This window comes from Pongo pygmaeus, chromosome 20 (assembly GCF_028885625.2).
Source record: "Pongo pygmaeus isolate AG05252 chromosome 20, NHGRI_mPonPyg2-v2.0_pri, whole genome shotgun sequence".
Taxonomy (NCBI): Eukaryota; Metazoa; Chordata; class Mammalia; order Primates; family Hominidae; genus Pongo; species Pongo pygmaeus.
Window position 1 is genome coordinate 32,001,575 of NC_072393.2, and position 22,774 is coordinate 32,024,348.

The window sequence follows — 22,774 nt, forward strand, 5'->3', positions numbered from 1 at the left end:
AGTTGAACATTCCTTTTGACACGGACATTTTGAAACTCTCTTTTTATAGAATGTGCAAGGGGCTATTCGGACGGCTTCTAGGAATTCGTTGGAAACGGGACACCCTCACACAAAAACAAGACAGAAGCAGTCTCAGAAACTTCTGTGTGATGTGAGCATTCAGCTCACAGAGCTGAACCTTTCTTTTGATAGAGCAATTTTGAAACACTCTTTTTCTAGAATCGGCAAGTGGACATTTGGAGCGCTTTGAGGCCTGTGGTGGAAAGGAAATATGTTCACGTCAAAACTAGACAGAATCATTCTCACAAACTTCTCTGTGATAAGTGCATTCAACTCACAGAGTTTAATGTTTCCTTTCATGGAGCAGTTTTGAAACACACTTTTTGCAGTACATGCAAGTGGTCATTCGGAAAGCTATGAGGCCTGTGTTCGAAAAGAAAATATCTTCACATATAGCATAGAAAGAATCATTCTCCGAAACTGCCTTGTGTTGGTTGCATTCAACTCACAGAGGTGAATAATCCTTTTGTTAGAGCAGCCAAGAAACTCTGTTTTTGTATAATCTGCAATTGGACGTTTGGAGAGCTCTGAGGCCTCTTGTGGGAAGGGAAATTTCTTCTCAAAACACCTAGAGAGAAGCATTCTCGGAAACCACTTTGAGATGTGTGCATTCAACTCACGGAGTTGAACATTCCTTTTGACAGAGAAATTTTGAAACACTCTTTTTACAGAATGTGCAAGTGGATATTCGGACGGCTTCCAGGAATTCGTTGGAAACGGGACACCCTCACACAAAAACAAGACAGAAGCATTCTCACAAACTTCTGTGTGATGTGAGCATTCAGCTCAAAGAGCTGAACACTTCCTTTGATAGAGCAATTTTGAAACACTCTTTTTCTAGAATCGGTAAGTGGACATTTGGAGCGCTTTGTGGCCTGTGGTGGAAAGGAAATATCTTCACGTCAAAACTAGACAGAAGCATTCTCTCAATCTTCTTTGTGGTGTGTGCATTCAACTCACAGATTTGAACATTCCTTTAGACAGAGAAATTTTGAAACACTCTTTTTGTTGAATCGGCAAGTGGAAATTTGGACCCCTTCTAGAAATTCGTTGGAAATGGGACACCCTCATACGAAAACTAGACAGAAGCATTCTGACAAACTTCTCTGTGATAAGTGCATTCAACTCACAGAGTTTAACGTTTCTTTTCATGGAGCAGTATTGAAACGCACTTTTTGAAGTCTATGCAAGTGGTCATTCCGAAAGCTATGAGGCCTGTGTTTGAAAAGACAATATCTTCACATATAACATAGAAAGAAGCATTCTCGCAAACAACTTTGTGTTGGTTGCATTCAACTCACAGAGGGGAATATTCCTTTTGTTAGAGCAGCCATGAAACAGTGTTTTTGTATAATCTGCAAGTGGACATTTGGAGCGCTTTGAGGCCTGTGCTGGAAAGGAAATATCTTCCCAAAACAAGTTGACAGAAGCATTCTCTGAAAGTTCTTTTTGGTGTGTGCATTCAACTCACAGAGTTGAACATTCCTTTTGAGAGAGAAATTATGAAATTCTCTTTTTGTAGAATCTGCAGGTGGAAATTTTGACCGCTTTTAGGAATTCGTTGGAAACGAGACACCTTCACACGAAAACTAGACAGAAGCATTCTCACAAAATTCTCTGTGATAAGGGCATTCAACTCACAGAGTTTCAGGATTCTTTTCATGGAGCAGATTTGAAACACGCTTTTTGCTGTATATGCAAGTGGTCACAACGAAAGCTATGAGGCCTGTGGTCGAAAAGGCAATATCTGCACATCTAACCTAGAAAGAAGCATTCTCAAAAACTACTTTGTGTTGGTTGCATTCAACTCACAGAGGGGAATATTCCTTTTGTTAGAGAAGCCATGAAACACTGTTTTTGTATAATCTGCATTTGGACATTTGGAGAGCTCTGAGGCCTATGGTGGGAAACGACATATCTTCACAAAAATCCTACAGAGAAGCATTCTCAGACACCACTTTGCGATGTGTGCATTCATCTCACAGAGTTGAAAATTCCTTTTGTTAGAGCAGTTTTGAAACACTCTTTTTGTAGAATCTGCATGTGGATATTTGGACCACTTATACGAATTTGCTGGAAACGGTATATCTTTACAGAAAAACGAGACGGAACCATTCTCACAAACTCCTTTGTGATGTGTGCTCTCAACTCAGAGATGTGAACATGACTTTTGATAGGGCAGTTTTGAAACACTCTTTTTCTAGTATCTGCAAGTGGACAATTCGGTGCTTTGAGGCCTGTGCTGGAAAGGAAATATCTTCACACATCAAGTAGACAGAAGCATTGTCTGAAACTTTTTTGGTGTGTGCATTCAACCCACAGAATTGAACATTCCTTTTGACAGAGAATTTTTGAAACACTCTGTTTATAGAATGTGCAAGTGCATATTTGGACCGCTTCTAGGAATTCGTTGGAAACGGGACACCCTCACACGAAAACAAGACAGAAGCATTCTCACAAACTTCTGTGTGATGTGCGCATTCAGCTCACAGAGCTGAACCTTTCTTTTGATAGAGGAATTTTGTAACACCCTGTTTCTAGAAACGGCAATTGGATATTTGGAGCGCTTTGAGGCCTGTGGTGGAAATTAAATATCTTCACATCAAAACTAGACAGAAGCATTCTCTGAAACTTCTCTGAGGTATGTGCATTCAACTCACAGAGTTGAACATTCCTTTAGACAGAGAAATTTTGAAACACCCTTTATTTAGAATCTGCAAGTGGAAATTGGCACCGCTTATAGGAATTCGTTGGAAACGGGACACCTTCACACGAAAACAAGACAGAAGCGTTCTCACAATCTTCTCTGTGTTAAGTGCATTCAAGTAACAGAGTTTAACGTTTCTTTTCATGGAGCAGTTTTGAAACACGCTTTTTGCATTATATGCAAGTGGTCATTCGGAAATCTAAGAAGCCTGTGGTCGAAAAGGGAATAGCTTCACATATAACCTAGAAAGAAGCATTCTCAGAAACTACTTTGTGGTGGTTGCATTCAACTCACAGAGGGGAATATTCCTTTTGTTAGAGAAGCCATGAAACACTGTTTTTGTATCATCTGCATTTGGACATTTGGAGAGCTCTGAGGCCTATGGTGGGAAACGAAATAACTTCACAAAAATCCTACAGGGAAGCATTCTCAGAAACCACTTGGTGATGTGTGCATTCAACTCAGAGAATTGAACATTCCTTTTGTCAGAGCAATTTTGAAACACTCTTTTTGTAGAATCTGCATGTGGATATTTGGACCACTTATACGCATTTGGTGGAAAAAGGATATCCTCACACAAAAACGAGACAGAAGTATTCTCGCAAACTCCTTTGTCATGTGTGCTCTCATCTCACAGATGTGAAACCTACTTTTGATAGAGCAGTTTTGAAACACTCTTTGTCGAGAATCTGCAAGGGGACACTTGAAGCGATTTCAGTCCTGTGCTGGAAAGGAAATATCTTCACATAACAAGTAGACAGAAGCATTCTCTGAAACTTCTTTGTGGTGTGTGCATTCAACTCACGGAGTTGAACATTCCTTTTGACACGGAAATTTTGAAACACTCTTTTTATAGGATGTGCAAGGGGATATTCGGACGACTTCTAGGAATTCGTTGGAAACGGGACACCCTCACACAAAAACAAGACAGAAGCAGTCTCACAAACTTCTGTGTGATGTGAGCATTCAGCTCACAGAGCTGAACCTTTCTTTTGATAGAGCAATTTTGAAACACTCTTTTTCTAGAATCGGCAAGTGGACATTTGGAGCGCTTTGAGGCCTGTGGTGGAAAGGTAATTTGTTCACGTCAAAACTAGACAGAATCATTCTCACAAACTTCTCTGTGATAAGTGCATTCAACTCACAGAGTTTAATGTTTCCTTTCATGGAGCAGTTTTGAAACACACTTTTTGCAGTACATGCAAGTGGTCATTCGGAAAGCTATGAGGCCTGTGTTCGAAAAGAAAATATCTTCACATATAGCATAGAAAGAATCATTCTCCGAAACTGCCTTGTGTTGGTTGCATTCAACTCACAGAGGTGAATAATCCTTTTGTTAGAGCAGCCAAGAAACTCTGTTTTTGTATAATCTGCAATTGGACGTTTGGAGAGCTCTGAGGCCTCTTGTGGGAAGGGAAATTTCTTCTCAAAACACCTAGAGAGAAGCATTCTCGGAAACCACTTTGAGATGTGCGCATTCAACTCACGGAGTTGAACATTCCTTTTGTTAGAGCAGTTTTGAAACATTCTTTTTCTGGAATCTGCATGTGGATATTTGTACCACGTATAAGAATTTGCTGGAAACGGGATATCTTCACACAAAAACGAGACAGAAGCATTCTCACAAACTCCTTTGTGATGTGTGCTCTCAACTCAGAGATCTGAACCTGACTTTTGATAGAGCAATTTTGAAACACTCTTTTTCTAGAATCCGCAAGAGGACATTTGGAGCGCTTTGAGGCCTGTACTGGAAAGGAAATATCTTCACATAACAAGTAGACAGAAGCATTCCCTGAGACTTCTTTTTGGTGTGTGCATTCAAATCACAGATTTGAACATTCCTTTTGTCAGAGAAGATTTGAAACACTCTTTTTATAGAATGTGCAAGGGGATATTTGGACGGCTTCTAGGAATTCGTTGGAAACGGGACACTCTCACACAAAAACAAGACAGAAGCATTCTCACAAACTTCTGTGTGATGTGAGCATTCAGCTCACAGAGCTGAACCTTTCTTTTGATAGAGCAATTTTGAAAGACTGTTTTTCTAGAATCGGCAAGTGGACATTTGGAGCGCTTTGAGTCTTGAGGTGGAAAGGAAATATCTTCACATCAAAATTAGACAGAAGCACTCTCTGTATCTTCTTTGTGGTTTGTGCATTCAACTCGCAGACTTGAACATTCCTTTAGACAGAGAAATTTTGAAAGAATCTTTTTGTAGAATCTGCAAGCGGAAATTTGGACCGCTTCTAGGAATTCGTTGGAAATGGGACACCCTCACACGAAAACTAGACAGAAGTATTCTCACAAACTTCTCTGTGATAAGTGCATTCAACTCAGAGCGTTTAACGTTTCTTTTCATGCAGCAGATTTGAAACACACTGTTTGAAGTATATGCAAGTGGTCATTCGGAAAGCTATGAGGCCTGTGTTCGAAAAGGCAATATCTTCACATATAACCCAGAAAGAAGAATTCTCAGAAACTACTTTGTGTTGGTTGCATTCCACTCACAGAGGGGAATATTCCTTTTGTTAGAGAAGGATGAAACACTGTTTTTGTATAATCTGCATTTGGACCTTTGGAGAGCTCTGAGGCCTATGGTGGGAAACAAAATAACTTCACAAAAATCCTACAGGGAAGCATTCTCAGAAACCACTTGGTGATTGTCCATTCAACTCAGAGAATTGAACATTCCTTTTGTTAGAGCAATTTTGAAACACTCTTTTTGTAGAATCTGCATGTGGATATTTGGACCACTTATAGGCATTTGCTGGAAAAAGGATATCCTCACACAAAAACGAGACAGTAGTATTGTCGCAAACTCCTTTGTCATGTGAGCTCTCATCTCACAGATGTGAAACTTACTATTGATAGAGCAGTTTTGAAACACACTTTGTCGAGAATCTGCAAGGGGACACTTGAAGCGATTTCAGTCCTGTACTGGAAAGGAAATATCTTCACATAACAAGTAGACAGAAGTATTCTCTGAAACTTCTTTGTGGTGTGTGCATTCAACTCACGGAGTTGAACATTCCTTTTGACAGAGAAATTTTGAAACACTCTTTTTATAGAATGTGCAAGTGGATATTCGGAAGGCTTCCAGGAATTCGTTGGAAACGGGACACCCTCACACAAAAACAAGACAGAAGCATTCTCACAAACTTCTGTGTGATGTGAGCATTCAGCTCAAAGAGCTGAACACTTCCTTTGATAGAGCAATTTTGAAACACTCTTTGTCTAGAATCGGTAAGTGGACATTTGGAGCGCTTTGTGGCCTGTGGTAGAAAGGAAATATCTTCACGTCAAAACTAGACAGAAGCATTCTCTCAATCTTCTTTGTGGTGTGTGCTTTCAACTCACAGATTTGAACATTCCTTTAGACAGAGAAATTTTGAAACACTCTTTTTGTTGAATCGGCAAGTGGAAATTTGGACCCCTTCTAGAAATTCGTTGGAAATGGGACACCCTCATACGAAAACTAGACAGAAGCATTCTGACAAACTTCTCTGTGATAAGTGCATTCAACTCACAGAGTTTAACGTTTCTTTTCATGGAGCAGTATTGAAACGCACTTTTTGAAGTCTATGCAAGTGGTCATTCCGAAAGTTATGAGGCCTGTGTTTGAAAAGACAATATCTTCACATATAACATAGAAAGAAGCATTCTCGCAAACAACTTTGTGTTGGTTGCATTCAACTCACAGAGGGGAATATTCCTTTTGTTAGAGCAGCCATGAAACAGTGTTTTTGTATAATCTGCAAGTGGACATTTGGAGCGCTTTGAGGCCTGTGCTGGAAAGGAAATATCTTCACATAACAAGTTGACAGAAGCATTCTCTGAAAGTTCTTTTTGGTGTGTGCATTCAACTCACAGAGTTGAACATTCCTTTTGAGAGAGAAATTATGAAATTCTCTTTTGGTAGAATCTGCAGGTGGAAATTTTGACCGCTTTTAGGAATTCGTTGGAAACGAGACACCTTCACACGAAAACTAGACAGAAGCATTCTCACAAAATTCTCTGTGATAAGGGCATTCAACTCACAGAGTTTCAGGATTCTTTTCATGGAGCAGATTTGAAACACGCTTTTTGCTGTATATGCAAGTGGTCACAACGAAAGCTACGAGGCCTGTGGTCGAAAAGGCAATATCTGCACATCTAACCTAGAAAGAAGCATTCTCAAAAACTACTTTGTGTTGGTTGCATTCAACTCACAGAGGGGAATATTCCTTTTGTTAGAGAAGCCATGAAACACTGTTTTTGTATAATCTGCATTTGGACATTTGGAGAGCTCTGAGGCCTATGGTGGGAAACGACATATCTTCACAAAAATCCTACAGAGAAGCATTCTCAGACACCACTTTGCGATGTGTGCATTCATCTCACAGAGTTGAAAATTCCTTTTGTTAGAGCAGTTTTGAAACACTCTTTTTGTAGAATCTGCATGTGGATATTTGGACCACTTATACGAATTTGCTGGAAACGGTATATCTTTACAGAAAAACGAGACGGAACCATTCTCACAAACTCCTTTGTGATGTGTGCTCTCAACTCAGAGATGTGAGCATGACTTTTGATAGGGCTGTTTTGAAACACTCTTTTTCTAGTATCTGCAAGTGGACAATTCGGCGCTTTGAGGCCTGTGCTGGAAAGGAAATATCTTCACACATCAAGTAGACAGAAGCATTGTCTGAAACTTTTTTGGTGTGTGCATTCAACCCACAGAGTTGAACATTCCTTTTGACAGAGAATTTTTGAAACACTCTGTTTATAGAATGTGCAAGTGCATATTTGGACCGCTTCTAGGAATTCGTTGGAAACGGGACACCCTCACACGAAAACAAGACAGAAGCATTCTCACAAACTTCTGTGTGATGTGAGCATTCAGCTCACAGAGCTGAACCTTTCTTTTGATAGAGGAATTTTGTAACACCCTTTTTCTAGAAACGGCAATTGGATATTTGGAGCGCTTTGAGGCCTGTGGTGGAAATTAAATATCTTCACATCAAAACTAGACAGAAGCATTCTCTGAAACTTCTTTGAGGTATGTGCATTCAACTCACAGAGTTGAACATTCCTTTAGACAGAGAAATTTTGAAACACCCTTTATTTAGAATCTGCAAGTGGAAATTTGCACCGCTTATAGGAATTTGTTGGAAACGGGACACCTTCACACGAAAACAAGACAGAAGCGTTCTCACAATCTTCTCTGTGTTAAGTGCATTCAAGTAACAGAGTTTAACGTTTCTTTTCATGGAGCAGTTTTGAAACACGCTTTTTGCATTATATGCAAGTGGTCATTCGGAAAGCTAAGAAGCCTGTGGTCGAAAGGGGAATAGCTTCACATATAACCTAGAAAGAAGCATTCTCAGAAACTACTTTGTGGTGGTTGCATTCAACTCACAGAGGGGAATATTCCTTTTGTTAGAGAAGCCATGAAACACTGTTTATGTATCATCTGCATTTGGACATTTGGAGAGCTCTGAGGCCTATGGTGGGAAACGAAATAACTTCACAAAAATCCTACAGGGAAGCATTCTCAGAAACCACTTGGTGATGTGTGCATTCAACTCAGAGAATTGAACATTCCTTTTGTCAGAGCAATTTTGAAACACTCTTTTTGTAGAATCTGCATGTGGATATTTGGACCACTTATAGGCATTTGCTGGAAAAAGGATATCCTCACACAAAAACGAGACAGAAGTATTCTCGCAAACTCCTTTGTCATGTGTGCTCTCATCTCACAGATGTGAAACTTACTTTTGATAGAGCAGTTTTGAAACACTCTTTGTCGAGAATCTGCAAGGGGACACTTGAAGCGATTTCAGTCCTGTGCTGGAAAGGAAATATCTTCACATAACAAGTAGACAGAAGCATTCTCTGAAACTTCTTTGTGGGGTGTGCATTCAACTCACGGAGTTGAACATTCCTTTTGACACGGACATTTTGAAACACTCTTTTTATAGAATGTGCAAGGGGATATTCGGACGGCTTCTAGGAATTCGTTGGAAACGGGACACCCTCACACAAAAACAAGACAGAAGCAGTCTCACAAACTTCTGTGTGATGTGAGCATTCAGCTCACAGAGCTGAACCTTTCTTTTGATAGAGCAATTTTGAAACACTCTTTTTCTAGAATCGGCAAGTGGACATTTGGAGCGCTTTGAGGCCTGTGGTGGAAAGGAAATATGTTCACGTCAAAACTAGACAGAATCATTCTCACAAACTTCTCTGTGATAAGTGCATTCAACTCACAGAGTTTAATGTTTCCTTTCATGGAGCAGTTTTGAAACACACTTTTTGCAGTACATGCAAGTAGTCATTCGGAAAGCTATGAGGCCTGTGTTCGAAAAGAAAATATCTTCACATATAGCATAGAAAGAATCATTCTCCGAAACTGCCTTGTGTTGGTTGCATTCAACTCACAGAGGTGAATAATCCTTTTGTTAGAGCAGCCAATAACCTCTGTTTTTGTATAATCTGCAATTGGACGTTTGGAGAGCTCTGAGGCCTCTTGTGGGAAGGGAAATTTCTTCTCAAAACACCTAGAGAGAAGCATTCTCGGAAACCACTTTGAGATGTGTGCATTCAACTCACGGAGATGAACATTCCTTTTGTTGGAGCAGTTTTGAAACATTCTTTTTGTGGAATCTGCATGTGGATATTTGTACCACGTATAAGAATTTGCTGGAAACGGGATATCTTCACACAAAAACGAGACAGAAGCATTCTCACAAACTCCTTTGTGATGTGTGCTCTCAACTCAGAGATGTGAACCTGACTCTTGATAGAGCAATTTTGAAACACTCTTTTTCTAGAATCCGCAAGAGGACATTTGGAGCGCTTTGAGGCCTGTACTGGAAAGGAAATATCTTCACATAACAAGTAGACAGAAGCATTCCCTGAGACTTCTTTGTGGTGTGTGCATTCAACTCACAGATTTGAACATTCCTTTTGTCAGAGAAGATTTGAGACACCCTTTTTATAGAATGTGCAAGGGGATATTTGGACGGCTTCTAGGAATTCGTTGGAAACGGGACACTCTCACACAAAAACAAGACAGAAGCATTCTCACAAACTTCTGTGTGATGTGAGCATTCAGCTCACAGAGCTGAACCTTTCTTTTGATAGAGCAATTTTGAAAGACTGTTTTTCTAGAATCGGCAAGTGGACATTTGGAGCGCTTTGAGTCTTGAGGTGGAAAGGAAATATCTTCACATCTAAATTAGACAGAAGCACTCTCTGAATCTTCTTTGTGGTTTGTGCATTCAACTCGCAGACTTGAACATTCCTTTAGACAGAGAAATTTTGAAACAATCTTTTTGTAGAATCTGCAAGCGGAAATTTGGACCGCTTCTAGGAATTCGTTGGAAACGGGACACCCTCACACGAAAACTAGACAGAAGTATTCTCACAAACTTCTCTGTGATAAGTGCATTCAACTCAGAGCGTTTAACGTTTCTTTTCATGCAGCAGATTTGAAACACACTGTTTGAAGTATATGCAAGTGGTCATTCGGAAAGCTATGAGGCCTGTGTTCGAAAAGGCAATATCTTCACTTATAACCCAGAAAGAAGAATTCTCAGAAACTACTTTGTGTTGGTTGCATTCCACTCACAGAGGGGAATATTCCTTTTGTTAGAGAAGGATGAAACACTGTTTTTGTATAATCTGCATTTGGACCTTTGGAGAGCTCTGAGGCCTATGGTGGGAAACGAAATAACTTCACAAAAATCCTACAGGGAAGCATTCTCAGAAACCAGTTGGTGATTGTCCATTCAACTCAGAGAACTGAACATTCCTTTTCTTAGAGCAATTTTGAAACACTCTTTTTGTAGAATCTGCATGTGGATATTTGGACCACTTATAGGCATTTGCTGGAAAAAGGATATCCTCACACAAAAACGAGACAGTAGTATTGTCGCAAACTCCTTTGTCATGTGAGCTCTCATCTCACAGACGTGAAACTTACTATTGATAGAGCAGTTTTGAAACACTCTTTGTCGAGAATCTGCAAGGGGACACTTGAAGCGATTTCAGTCCTGTGCTGGAAAGGAAATATCTTCACATAACAAGTAGACAGAAGCATTCCCTGAAACTTCTTTGTGGTGTGTGCATTCAACTCACGGAGTTGAACATTCCTTTTGACAGAGAAATTTTGAAACACTCTTTTTATAGAATGTGCAAGTGGATATTCGGACGGCTTCCAGGAATTCATTGGAAACAGGACACCCTCACACAAAAACAAGACAGAAGCATTCTCACAAACTTCTGTGTGATGTGAGCATTCAGCTCACAGAGGTGAACACTTCCTTTGATAGAGCAATTTTGAAACACTCTTTTTCTAGAATCGGTAAGTGGACATTTGGAGTGCTTTGTGGCCTGTGGTGGAAAGGAAATATCTTCACGTCAAAACTAGACAGAAGCATTCTCTAAATCTTCTTTGTGGTGTGTGCATTCAACTCACAGATTTGAACATTCCTTTAGACAGAGAGAGTTTGAAACACTCTTTTTGTTGAATCGGCAAGTGGAAATTTGGACCCCTTCTAGAAATTCGTTGGAAATGGGACACCCTCATACGAAAACTAGACAGAAGCATTCTGACAAACTTCTCTGTGATAAGTGCATTCAACTCACAGAGTTTAACGTTTCTTTTCATGGAGCAGTATTGAAACGCACTTTTTGAAGTCTATGCAAGTGGTCATTCCGAAAGCTATGAGGCCTGTGTTTGAAAAGACAATATCTTCACATATAACATAGAAAGAAGCATTCTCGCAAACAACTTTGTGTTGGTTGCATTCAACTCACAGAGGGGAATATTCCTTTTGTTAGAGCAGCCATGAAACAGTGTTTTTGTATAATCTGCAAGTGGACATTTGGAGCGCTTTGAGGCCTGTGCTGGAAAGGAAATATCTTCCCAAAACAAGTTGACAGAAGCATTCTCTGAAAGTTCTTTTTGGTGTGTGCATTCAACTCACAGAGTTGAACATTCCTTTTGAGAGAGAAATTATGAAATTCTCTTTTTGTAGAATCTGCAGGTGGAAATTTTGACCGCTTTTAGGAATTCGTTGGAAACGAGACACCTTCACACGAAAACTAGACAGAAGCATTCTCACAAAATTCTCTGTGATAAGGGCATTCAACTCACAGAGTTTCAGGATTCTTTTCATGGAGCAGATTTGAAACACGCTTTTTGCTGTATATGCAAGTGGTGACACCGAAAGCTATGAGGCCTGTGGTCGAAAAGGCAATATCTGCACATCTAACCTAGAAAGAAGCATTCTCAAAAACTACTTTGTGTTGGTTGCATTCAACTCACAGAGGGGAATATTCCTTTTGTTAGAGAAGCCATGAAACACTGTTTTTGTATAATCTGCATTTGGACATTTGGAGAGCTCTGAGGCCTATGGTGGGAAACGACATATCTTCACAAAAATCCTACAGAGAAGCATTCTCAGACACCACTTTGCGATGTGTGCATTCATCTCACAGAGTTGAAAATTCCTTTTGTTAGAGCAGTTTTGAAACACTCTTTTTGTAGAATCTGCATGTGGATATTTGGACCACTTATACGAATTTGCTGGAAACGGTATATCTTTACAGAAAAACGAGACGGAACCATTCTCACAAACTCCTTTGTGATGTGTGCTCTCAACTCAGAGATGTGAACATGACTTTTGATAGGGCAGTTTTGAAACACTCTTTTTCTAGTATCTGCAAGTGGACAATTCGGTGCTTTGAGGCCTGTGCTGGAAAGGAAATATCTTCACACATCAAGTAGACAGAAGCATTGTCTGAAACTTTTTTGGTGTGTGCATTCAACCCACAGAATTGAACATTCCTTTTGACAGAGAATTTTTGAAACACTCTGTTTATAGAATGTGCAAGTGCATATTTGGACCGCTTCTAGGAATTCGTTGGAAACGGGACACCCTCACACGAAAACAAGACAGAAGCATTCTCACAAACTTCTGTGTGATGTGCGCATTCAGCTCACAGAGCTGAACCTTTCTTTTGATAGAGGAATTTTGTAACACCCTGTTTCTAGAAACGGCAATTGGATATTTGGAGCGCTTTGAGGCCTGTGGTGGAAATTAAATATCTTCACATCAAAACTAGACAGAAGCATTCTCTGAAACTTCTCTGAGGTATGTGCATTCAACTCACAGAGTTGAACATTCCTTTAGACAGAGAAATTTTGAAACACCCTTTATTTAGAATCTGCAAGTGGAAATTGGCACCGCTTATAGGAATTCGTTGGAAACGGGACACCTTCACACGAAAACAAGACAGAAGCGTTCTCACAATCTTCTCTGTGTTAAGTGCATTCAAGTAACAGAGTTTAACGTTTCTTTTCATGGAGCAGTTTTGAAACACGCTTTTTGCATTATATGCAAGTGGTCATTCGGAAAGCTAAGAAGCCTGTGGTCGAAAAGGGAATAGCTTCACATATAACCTAGAAAGAAGCATTCTCAGAAACTACTTTGTGGTGGTTGCATTCAACTCACAGAGGGGAATATTCCTTTTGTTAGAGAAGCCATGAAACACTGTTTTTGTATCATCTGCATTTGGACATTTGGAGAGCTCTGAGGCCTATGGTGGGAAACGAAATAACTTCACAAAAATCCTACAGGGAAGCATTCTCACAAACCACTTGGTGATGTGTGCATTCAACTCAGAGAATTGAACATTCCTTTTGTCAGAGCAATTTTGAAACACTCTTTTTGTAGAATCTGCATGTGGATATTTGGACCACTTATACGCATTTGGTGGAAAAAGGATATCCTCACACAAAAACGAGACAGAAGTATTCTCGCAAACTCCTTTGTCATGTGTGCTCTCATCTCACAGATGTGAAACCTACTTTTGATAGAGCAGTTTTGAAACACTCTTTGTCGAGAATCTGCAAGGGGACACTTGAAGCGATTTCAGTCCTGTGCTGGAAAGGAAATATCTTCACATAACAAGTAGACAGAAGCATTCTCTGAAACTTCTTTGTGGTGTGTGCATTCAACTCACGGAGTTGAACATTCCTTTTGACACGGAAATTTTGAAACACTCTTTTTATAGGATGTGCAAGGGGATATTCGGACGACTTCTAGGAATTCGTTGGAAACGGGACACCCTCACACAAAAACAAGACAGAAGCAGTCTCACAAACTTCTGTGTGATGTGAGCATTCAGCTCACAGAGCTGAACCTTTCTTTTGATAGAGCAATTTTGAAACACTCTTTTTCTAGAATCGGCAAGTGGACATTTGGAGCGCTTTGAGGCCTGTGGTGGAAAGGTAATTTGTTCACGTCAAAACTAGACAGAATCATTCTCACAAACTTCTCTGTGATAAGTGCATTCAACTCACAGAGTTTAATGTTTCCTTTCATGGAGCAGTTTTGAAACACACTTTTTGCAGTACATGCAAGTGGTCATTCGGAAAGCTATGAGGCCTGTGTTCGAAAAGAAAATATCTTCACATATAGCATAGAAAGAATCATTCTCCGAAACTGCCTTGTGTTGGTTGCATTCAACTCACAGAGGTGAATAATCCTTTTGTTAGAGCAGCCAAGAAACTCTGTTTTTGTATAATCTGCAATTGGACGTTTGGAGAGCTCTGAGGCCTCTTGTGGGAAGGGAAATTTCTTCTCAAAACACCTAGAGAGAAGCATTCTCGGAAACCACTTTGAGATGTGCGCATTCAACTCACGGAGTTGAACATTCCTTTTGTTAGAGCAGTTTTGAAACATTCTTTTTCTGGAATCTGCATGTGGATATTTGTACCACGTATAAGAATTTGCTGGAAACGGGATATCTTCACACAAAAACGAGACAGAAGCATTCTCACAAACTCCTTTGTGATGTGTGCTCTCAACTCAGAGATCTGAACCTGACTTTTGATAGAGCAATTTTGAAACACTCTTTTTCTAGAATCCGCAAGAGGACATTTGGAGCGCTTTGAGGCCTGTACTGGAAAGGAAATATCTTCACATAACAAGTAGACAGAAGCATTCCCTGAGACTTCTTTTTGGTGTGTGCATTCAAATCACAGATTTGAACATTCCTTTTGTCAGAGAAGATTTGAAACACTCTTTTTATAGAATGTGCAAGGGGATATTTGGACGGCTTCTAGGAATTCGTTGGAAACGGGACACTCTCACACAAAAACAAGACAGAAGCATTCTCACAAACTTCTGTGTGATGTGAGCATTCAGCTCACAGAGCTGAACCTTTCTTTTGATAGAGCAATTTTGAAAGACTGTTTTTCTAGAATCGGCAAGTGGACATTTGGAGCGCTTTGAGTCTTGAGGTGGAAAGGAAATATCTTCACATCAAAATTAGACAGAAGCACTCTCTGTATCTTCTTTGTGGTTTGTGCATTCAACTCGCAGACTTGAACATTCCTTTAGACAGAGAAATTTTGAAAGAATCTTTTTGTAGAATCTGCAAGCGGAAATTTGGACCGCTTCTAGGAATTCGTTGGAAACGGGACACCCTCACACGAAAACTAGACAGAAGTATTCTCACAAACTTCTCTGTGATAAGTGCATTCAACTCAGAGCGTTTAACGTTTCTTTTCATGCAGCAGATTTGAAACACACTGTTTGAAGTATATGCAAGTGGTCATTCGGAAAGCTATGAGGCCTGTGTTCAAAAAGGCAATATCTTCACATATAACCCAGAAAGAAGAATTCTCAGAAACTACTTTGTGTTGGTTGCATTCCACTCACAGAGGGGAATATTCCTTTTGTTAGAGAAGGATGAAACACTGTTTTTGTATAATCTGCATTTGGACCTTTGGAGAGCTCTGAGGCCTATGGTGGGAAACAAAATAACTTCACAAAAATCCTACAGGGAAGCATTCTCAGAAACCACTTGGTGATTGTCCATTCAACTCAGAGAATTGAACATTCCTTTTGTTAGAGCAATTTTGAAACACTCTTTTTGTAGAATCTGCATGTGGATATTTGGACCACTTATAGGCATTTGCTGGAAAAAGGATATCCTCACACAAAAACGAGACAGTAGTATTGTCGCAAACTCCTTTGTCATGTGAGCTCTCATCTCACAGATGTGAAACTTACTATTGATAGAGCAGTTTTGAAACACACTTTGTCGAGAATCTGCAAGGGGACACTTGAAGCGATTTCAGTCCTGTACTGGAAAGGAAATATCTTCACATAACAAGTAGACAGAAGTATTCTCTGAAACTTCTTTGTGGTGTGTGCATTCAACTCACGGAGTTGAACATTCCTTTTGACAGAGAAATTTTGAAACACTCTTTTTATAGAATGTGCAAGTGGATATTCGGAAGGCTTCCAGGAATTCGTTGGAAACAGGACACCCTCACACAAAAACAAGACAGAAGCATTCTCACAAACTTCTGTGTGATGTGAGCATTCAGCTCAAAGAGCTGAACACTTCCTTTGATAGAGCAATTTTGAAACACTCTTTTTCTAGAATCGGTAAGTGGACATTTGGAGCGCTTTGTGGCCTTTGGTGGAAATGAAATATCTTCACGTCAAAACTAGACAGAAGCATTCTCTTAATCTTCTTTGTGGTGTGTGCATTCAACTCACAGATTTGAACATTCCTTTAGACAGAGAAATTTTGAAACACTCTTTTTGTTGAATCGGCAAGTGGAAATTTGGACCCCTTCTAGAAATTCGTTGGAAATGGGACACCCTCATACGAAAACTAGACAGAAGCATTCTGACAAACTTCTCTGTGATAAGTGCATTCAACTCAAAGAGTTTAACGTTTCTTTTGATGGAGCAGTATTGAAACGCACTTTTTGAAGTCTATGCAAGTGGTCATTCCGAAAGCTATGAGGCCTGTGTTTGAAAAGACAATATCTTCACATATAACATAGAAAGAAGCATTCTCGCAAACAACTTTGTGTTGGTTGCATTCAACTCACAGAGGGGAATATTCCTTTTGTTAGAGCAGCCATGAAACAGTGTTTTTGTATAATCTGCAAGTGGGCATTTGGAGCGCTTTGAGGCCTGTGCTGGAAAGGAAATATCTTCACATAACAAGTTGACAGAAGCATTCTCTGAAAGTACTTTTTGGTGTGTGCATTCAACTCATAGAGTTGAACATTCCTTTTGAGAGAGAAATTATGAAATTCTCTTTTTGTAGAATCTGCAGGTGGAAATTTTGACCGCTTTTAGGAATTCGTTGGAAACGAAACACCTTCACACGAAAACTAGACAGAAGCATTCTCACAAAATTCTCTGTGATAAGGGCATTCAACTCACAGAGTTTCAGGATTCTTTTCATGGAGCAGATTTGAAACACGCTTTTTGCTGTATATGCAAGTGTTGACACCGAAAGCTATGAGGCCTGTGGTCGAAAAGGCAATATCTGCACATCTAACCTAGAAAGAAGCATTCTCAAAAACTACTTTGTGTTGGTTGCATTCAACTCACAGAGGGGAATATTCCTTTTGTTAGAGAAGCCATGAAACACTGTTTTTGTATAATCTGCATTTGGACATTTGGAGAGCTCTGAGGCCTATGGTGGGAAACGACATATCTTCACAAAAATCCTACAGAGAACCATTCTCAGACACCACTTTGCGATGTGTGCATTCGTCTCACAGAGTTGAAAATTCCTTTTGTTAGAGCAGTTTTGAAACACTCTTTTTGTAGAATCTGCATGTGGATATTTGGACCACTTATACGAATTTGCTGGAAACGGTATATCTTTACAGAAAAACGAGACGGAACCATTCTCACAAACTCCTTTGTGATGTGTGCTCTCAACTCAGAGATGTGAGCATGACTTTTGATAGGGCAGTTTTGAAACACTCTTTTTCTAGTATCTGCAAGTGGACAATTCGGCGCTTTGAGGCCTGTGCTGGAAAGGAAATATCTTCACACATCAAGTAGACAGAAGCATTGTCTGAAACTTTTTTGGTGTGTGCATTCAACCCACAGAGTTGAACATTCCTTTTGACAGAGAATTTTTGAAACACTCTGTTTATAGAATGTGCAAGTGCATATTTGGACCGCTTCTAGGAATTCGTTGGAAACGGGACACCCTCACACGAAAACAAGACAGAAGCATTCTCACAAACTTCTGTGTGATGTGAGCATTCAGCTCACAGAGCTGAACCTTTCTTTTGATAGAGGAATTTTGTAACACCCTTTTTCTAGAAACGGCAATTGGATATTTGGAGCGCTTTGAGGCCTGTGGTGGAAATTAAATATCTTCACATCAAAACTAGACAGAAGCATTCTCTGAAACTTCTTTGAGGTATGTGCATTCAACTCACAGAGTTGAACATTCCTTTAGACAGAGAAATTTTGAAACACCCTTTATTTAGAATCTGCAAGTGGAAATTTGCACCGCTTATAGGAATTCGTTGGAAACGGGACACCTTCACACGAAAACAAGACAGAAGCGTTCTCACAATCTTCTCTGTGTTAAGTGCATTCAAGTAACAGAGTTTAACGTTTCTTTTCATGGAGCAGTTTTGAAACACGCTTTTTGCATTATATGCAAGTGGTCATTCGGAAAGCTATGAAGCCTGTGGACGAAAAGGGAATAGCTTCACATATAACCTAGAAAGAAGCATTCTCAGAAACTACTTTGTGGTGGTTGCATTCAACTCACAGAGGGGAATATTCCTTTTGTTAGAGAAGCCATGAAACACTGTTTTTGTATCATCTGCATTTGGACATTTGGAGAGCTCTGAGGCCTATGGTGGGAAACGAAATAACTTCACAAAAATCCTACAGGGAAGCATTCTCAGAAACCACTTGGTGATGTGTGCATTCAACTCAGAGAATTGAATATTCCTTTTGTCAGAGCAATTTTGAAACACTCTTTTTGTAGAATCTGCATGTGGATATTTGGACCACTTATAGGCATTTGCTGGAAAAAGGATATCCTCACAAAAAAACGAGACAGAAGTATTCTCGCAAACTCCTTTCTCATGTGTGCTCTCATCTCACAGATGTGAAACTTACGTTTGATAGAGCAGTTTTGAAACACTCTTTGTCGAGAATCTGCAAGGGGACACTTGAAGCGATTTCAGTCCTGTGCTGGAAAGGAAATATCTTCACATAACAAGTAGACAGAAGCATTCTCTGAAACTTCTTTGTGGTGTGTGCATTCAACTCACGGAGTTGAACATTCCTTTTGACACGGACATTTTGAAACACTCTTTTTATAGAATGTGCAAGGGGATATTCGGACGGCTTCTAGGAATTCGTTGGAAACGGGACACCCTCACACAAAAACAAGACAGAAGCAGTCTCACAAACTTCTGTGTGATGTGAGCATTCAGCTCACAGAGCTGAACCTTTCTTTTGATAGAGCAATTTTGAAACACTCTTTTTCTAGAATCGGCAAGTGGACATTTGGAGCGCTTTGAGGCCTCTGGTGGAAAGGAAATATGTTCACGTCAAAACTAGACAGAATCATTCTCACAAACTTCTCTGTGATAAGTGCATTCAACTCACAGAGTTTAATGTTTCCTTTCATGGAGCAGTTTTGAAACACACTTTTTGCAGTACATGCAAGTGGTCATTCGGAAAGCTATGAGGCCTGTGTTCGAAAAGAAAATATCTTCACATATAGCATAGAAAGAATCATTCTCCGAAACTGCCTTGTGTTGGTTGCATTCAACTCACAGAATTGAATAATCCTTTTGTTAGAGCAGCCAAGAAACTCTGTTTTTGTATAATCTGCAATTGGACGTTTGGAGAGCTCTGAGGCCTCTTGTGGGAAGGGAAATTTCTTCTCAAAACACCTAGAGAGAAGCATTCTCGGAAACCACTTTGAGATGTGTGCATTCAACTCACGGAGTTGAACATTCCTTTTGTTGGAGCAGTTTTGAAACATTCTTTTTGTGGAATCTGCATGTGGATATTTGTACCACGTATAAGAATTTGCTGGAAACGGGATATCTTCACACAAAAACGAGACAGAAGCATTCTCACAAACTCCTTTGTGATGTGTGCTCTCAACTCAGAGATGTGAACCTGACTCTTGATAGAGCAATTTTGAAACACTCTTTTTCTAGAATCCGCAAGAGGACATTTGGAGCGCTTTGAGGCCTGTACTGGAAAGGAAATATCTTCACATAACAAGTAGACAGAAGCATTCCCTGAGACTTCTTTGTGGTGTGTGCATTCAACTCACAGATTTGAACATTCCTTTTGTCAGAGAAGATTTGAGACACCCTTTTTATAGAATGTGCAAGGGGATATTTGGACGGCTTCTAGGAATTCGTTGGAAACGGGACACTCTCACACAAAAACAAGACAGAAGCATTCTCACAAACTTCTGTGTGATGTGAGCATTCAGCTCACAGAGCTGAACCTTTCTTTTGATAGAGCAATTTTGAAAGACTGTTTTTCTAGAATCGGCAAGTGGACATTTGGAGCGCTTTGAGTCTTGAGGTGGAAAGGAAATATCTTCACATCTAAATTAGACAGAAGCACTCTCTGAATCTTCTTTGTGGTTTGTGCATTCAACTCGCAGACTTGAACATTCCTTTAGACAGAGAAATTTTGAAACAATCTTTTTATAGAATCTGCAAGCGGAAATTTGGACCGCTTCTAGGAATTCGTTGGAAACGGGACACCCTCACACGAAAACTAGACAGAAGTATTCTCACAAACTTCTCTGTGATAAGTGCATTCAACTCAGAGCGTTTAACGTTTCTTTTCATGCAGCAGATTTGAAACACACTGTTTGAAGTATATGCAAGTGGTCATTCGGAAAGCTATGAGGCCTGTGTTCGAAAAGGCAATATCTTCACTTATAACCCAGAAAGAAGAATTCTCAGAAACTACTTTGTGTTGGTTGCATTCCACTCACAGAGGGGAATATTCCTTTTGTTAGAGAAGGATGAAACACTGTTTTTGTATAATCTGCATTTGGACCTTTGGAGAGCTCTGAGGCCTATGGTGGGAAACGAAATAACTTCACAAAAATCCTACAGGGAAGCATTCTCAGAAACCACTTGGTGATTGTCCATTCAACTCAGAGAACTGAACATTCCTTTTCTTAGAGCAATTTTGAAACACTCTTTTTGTAGAATCTGCATGTGGATATTTGGACCACTTATAGGCATTTGCTGGAAAAAGGATATCCTCACACAAAAACGAGACAGTAGTATTGTCGCAAACTCCTTTGTCATGTGAGCTCTCATCTCACAGATGTGAAACTTACTATTGATAGAGCAGTTTTGAAACACTCTTTGTCGAGAATCTGCAAGGGGACACTTGAAGCGATTTCAGTCCTGTGCTGGAAAGGAAATATCTTCACATAACAAGTAGACAGAAGCATTCCCTGAAACTTCTTTGTGGTGTGTGCATTCAACTCACGGAGTTGAACATTCCTTTTGACAGAGAAATTTTGAAACACTCTTTTTATAGAATGTGCAAGGGGATATTCGGAGGGCTTCTAGGAATTCGTTGGAAACGGGACACCCTCACACAAAAACAAGACAGAAGCAGTCTCACAAACTTCTGTGTGATGTGAGCATTCAGCTCACAGAGCTGAACCTTTCTTTTGATAGAGCAATTTTGAAACACTCTTTTTCTAGAATCGGCAAGTGGACATTTGGAGCGCTTTGAGGCCTCTGGTGGAAAGGAAATATGTTCACGTCAAAACTAGACAGAATCATTCTCACAAACTTCTCTGTGATAAGTGCATTCAACTCACAGAGTTTAATGTTTCCTTTCATGGAGCAGTTTTGAAACACACTTTTTGCAGTACATGCAAGTGGTCATTCGGAAAGCTATGAGGCCTGTGTTCGAAAAGAAAATATCTTCACATATAGCATAGAAAGAATCATTCTCCGAAACTGCCTTGTGTTGGTTGCATTCAACTCACAGAGGTGAATAATCCTTTTGTTAGAGCAGCCAAGAAACTCTGTTTTTGTATAATCTGCAATTGGACGTTTGGAGAGCTCTGAGGCCTCTTGTGGGAAGGGAAATTTCTTCTCAAAACACCTAGAGAGAAGCATTCTCGGAAACCACTTTGAGATGTGTGCATTCAACTCACGGAGTTGAACATTCCTTTTGACAGAGAAATTTTGAAACACTCTTTTTATAGAATGTGCAAGTGGATATTCGGACGGCTTCCAGGAATTCGTTGGAAACGGGACACCCTCACACAAAAACAAGACAGAAGCATTCTCACAAACTTCTGTGTGATGTGAGCATTCAGCTCAAAGAGCTGAACGCTTCCTTTGATAGAGCAATTTTGAAACACTCTTTTTCTAGAATCGGTAAGTGGACATTTGGAGCGCTTTGTGGCCTTTGGTGGAAAGGAAATATCTTCACGTCAAAACTAGACAGAAGCATTCTCTAAATCTTCTTTGTGGTGTGTGCATTCAACTCACAGATTTGAACATTCCTTTAGACAGAGAAATTTTGAAACACTCTTTTTGTTGAATCGGCAAGTGGAAATTTGGACCCCTTCTAGAAATTCGTTGGAAACGGGACACCCTCATACGAAAACTAGACAGAAGCATTCTGACAAACTTCTCTGTGATAAGTGCATTCAACTCACAGAGTTTAACGTTTCTTTTCATGGAGCAGTATTGAAACGCACTTTTTGAAGTCTATGCAAGTGGTCATTCCGAAAGCTATGAGGCCTGTGTTTGAAAAGACAATATCTTCACATATAACATAGAAAGAAGCATTCTCGCAAACAACTTTGTGTTGGTTGCATTCACCTCACAGAGGGGAATATTCCTTTTGTTAGAGCAGCCATGAAACAGTGTTTTTGTATAATCTGCAAGTGGGCATTTGGAGCGCTTTGAGGCCTGTGCTGGAAAGGAAATATCTTCACATAACAAGTTGACAGAAGCATTCTCTGAAAGTACTTTTTGGTGTGTGCATTCAACTCATAGAGTTGAACATTCCTTTTGAGAGAGAAATTATGAAATTCTCTTTTTGTAGAATCTGCAGGTGGAAATTTTGACCGCTTTTAGGAATTCGTTGGAAACGAGACACCTTCACACGAAAACTAGACAGAAGCATTCTCACAAAATTC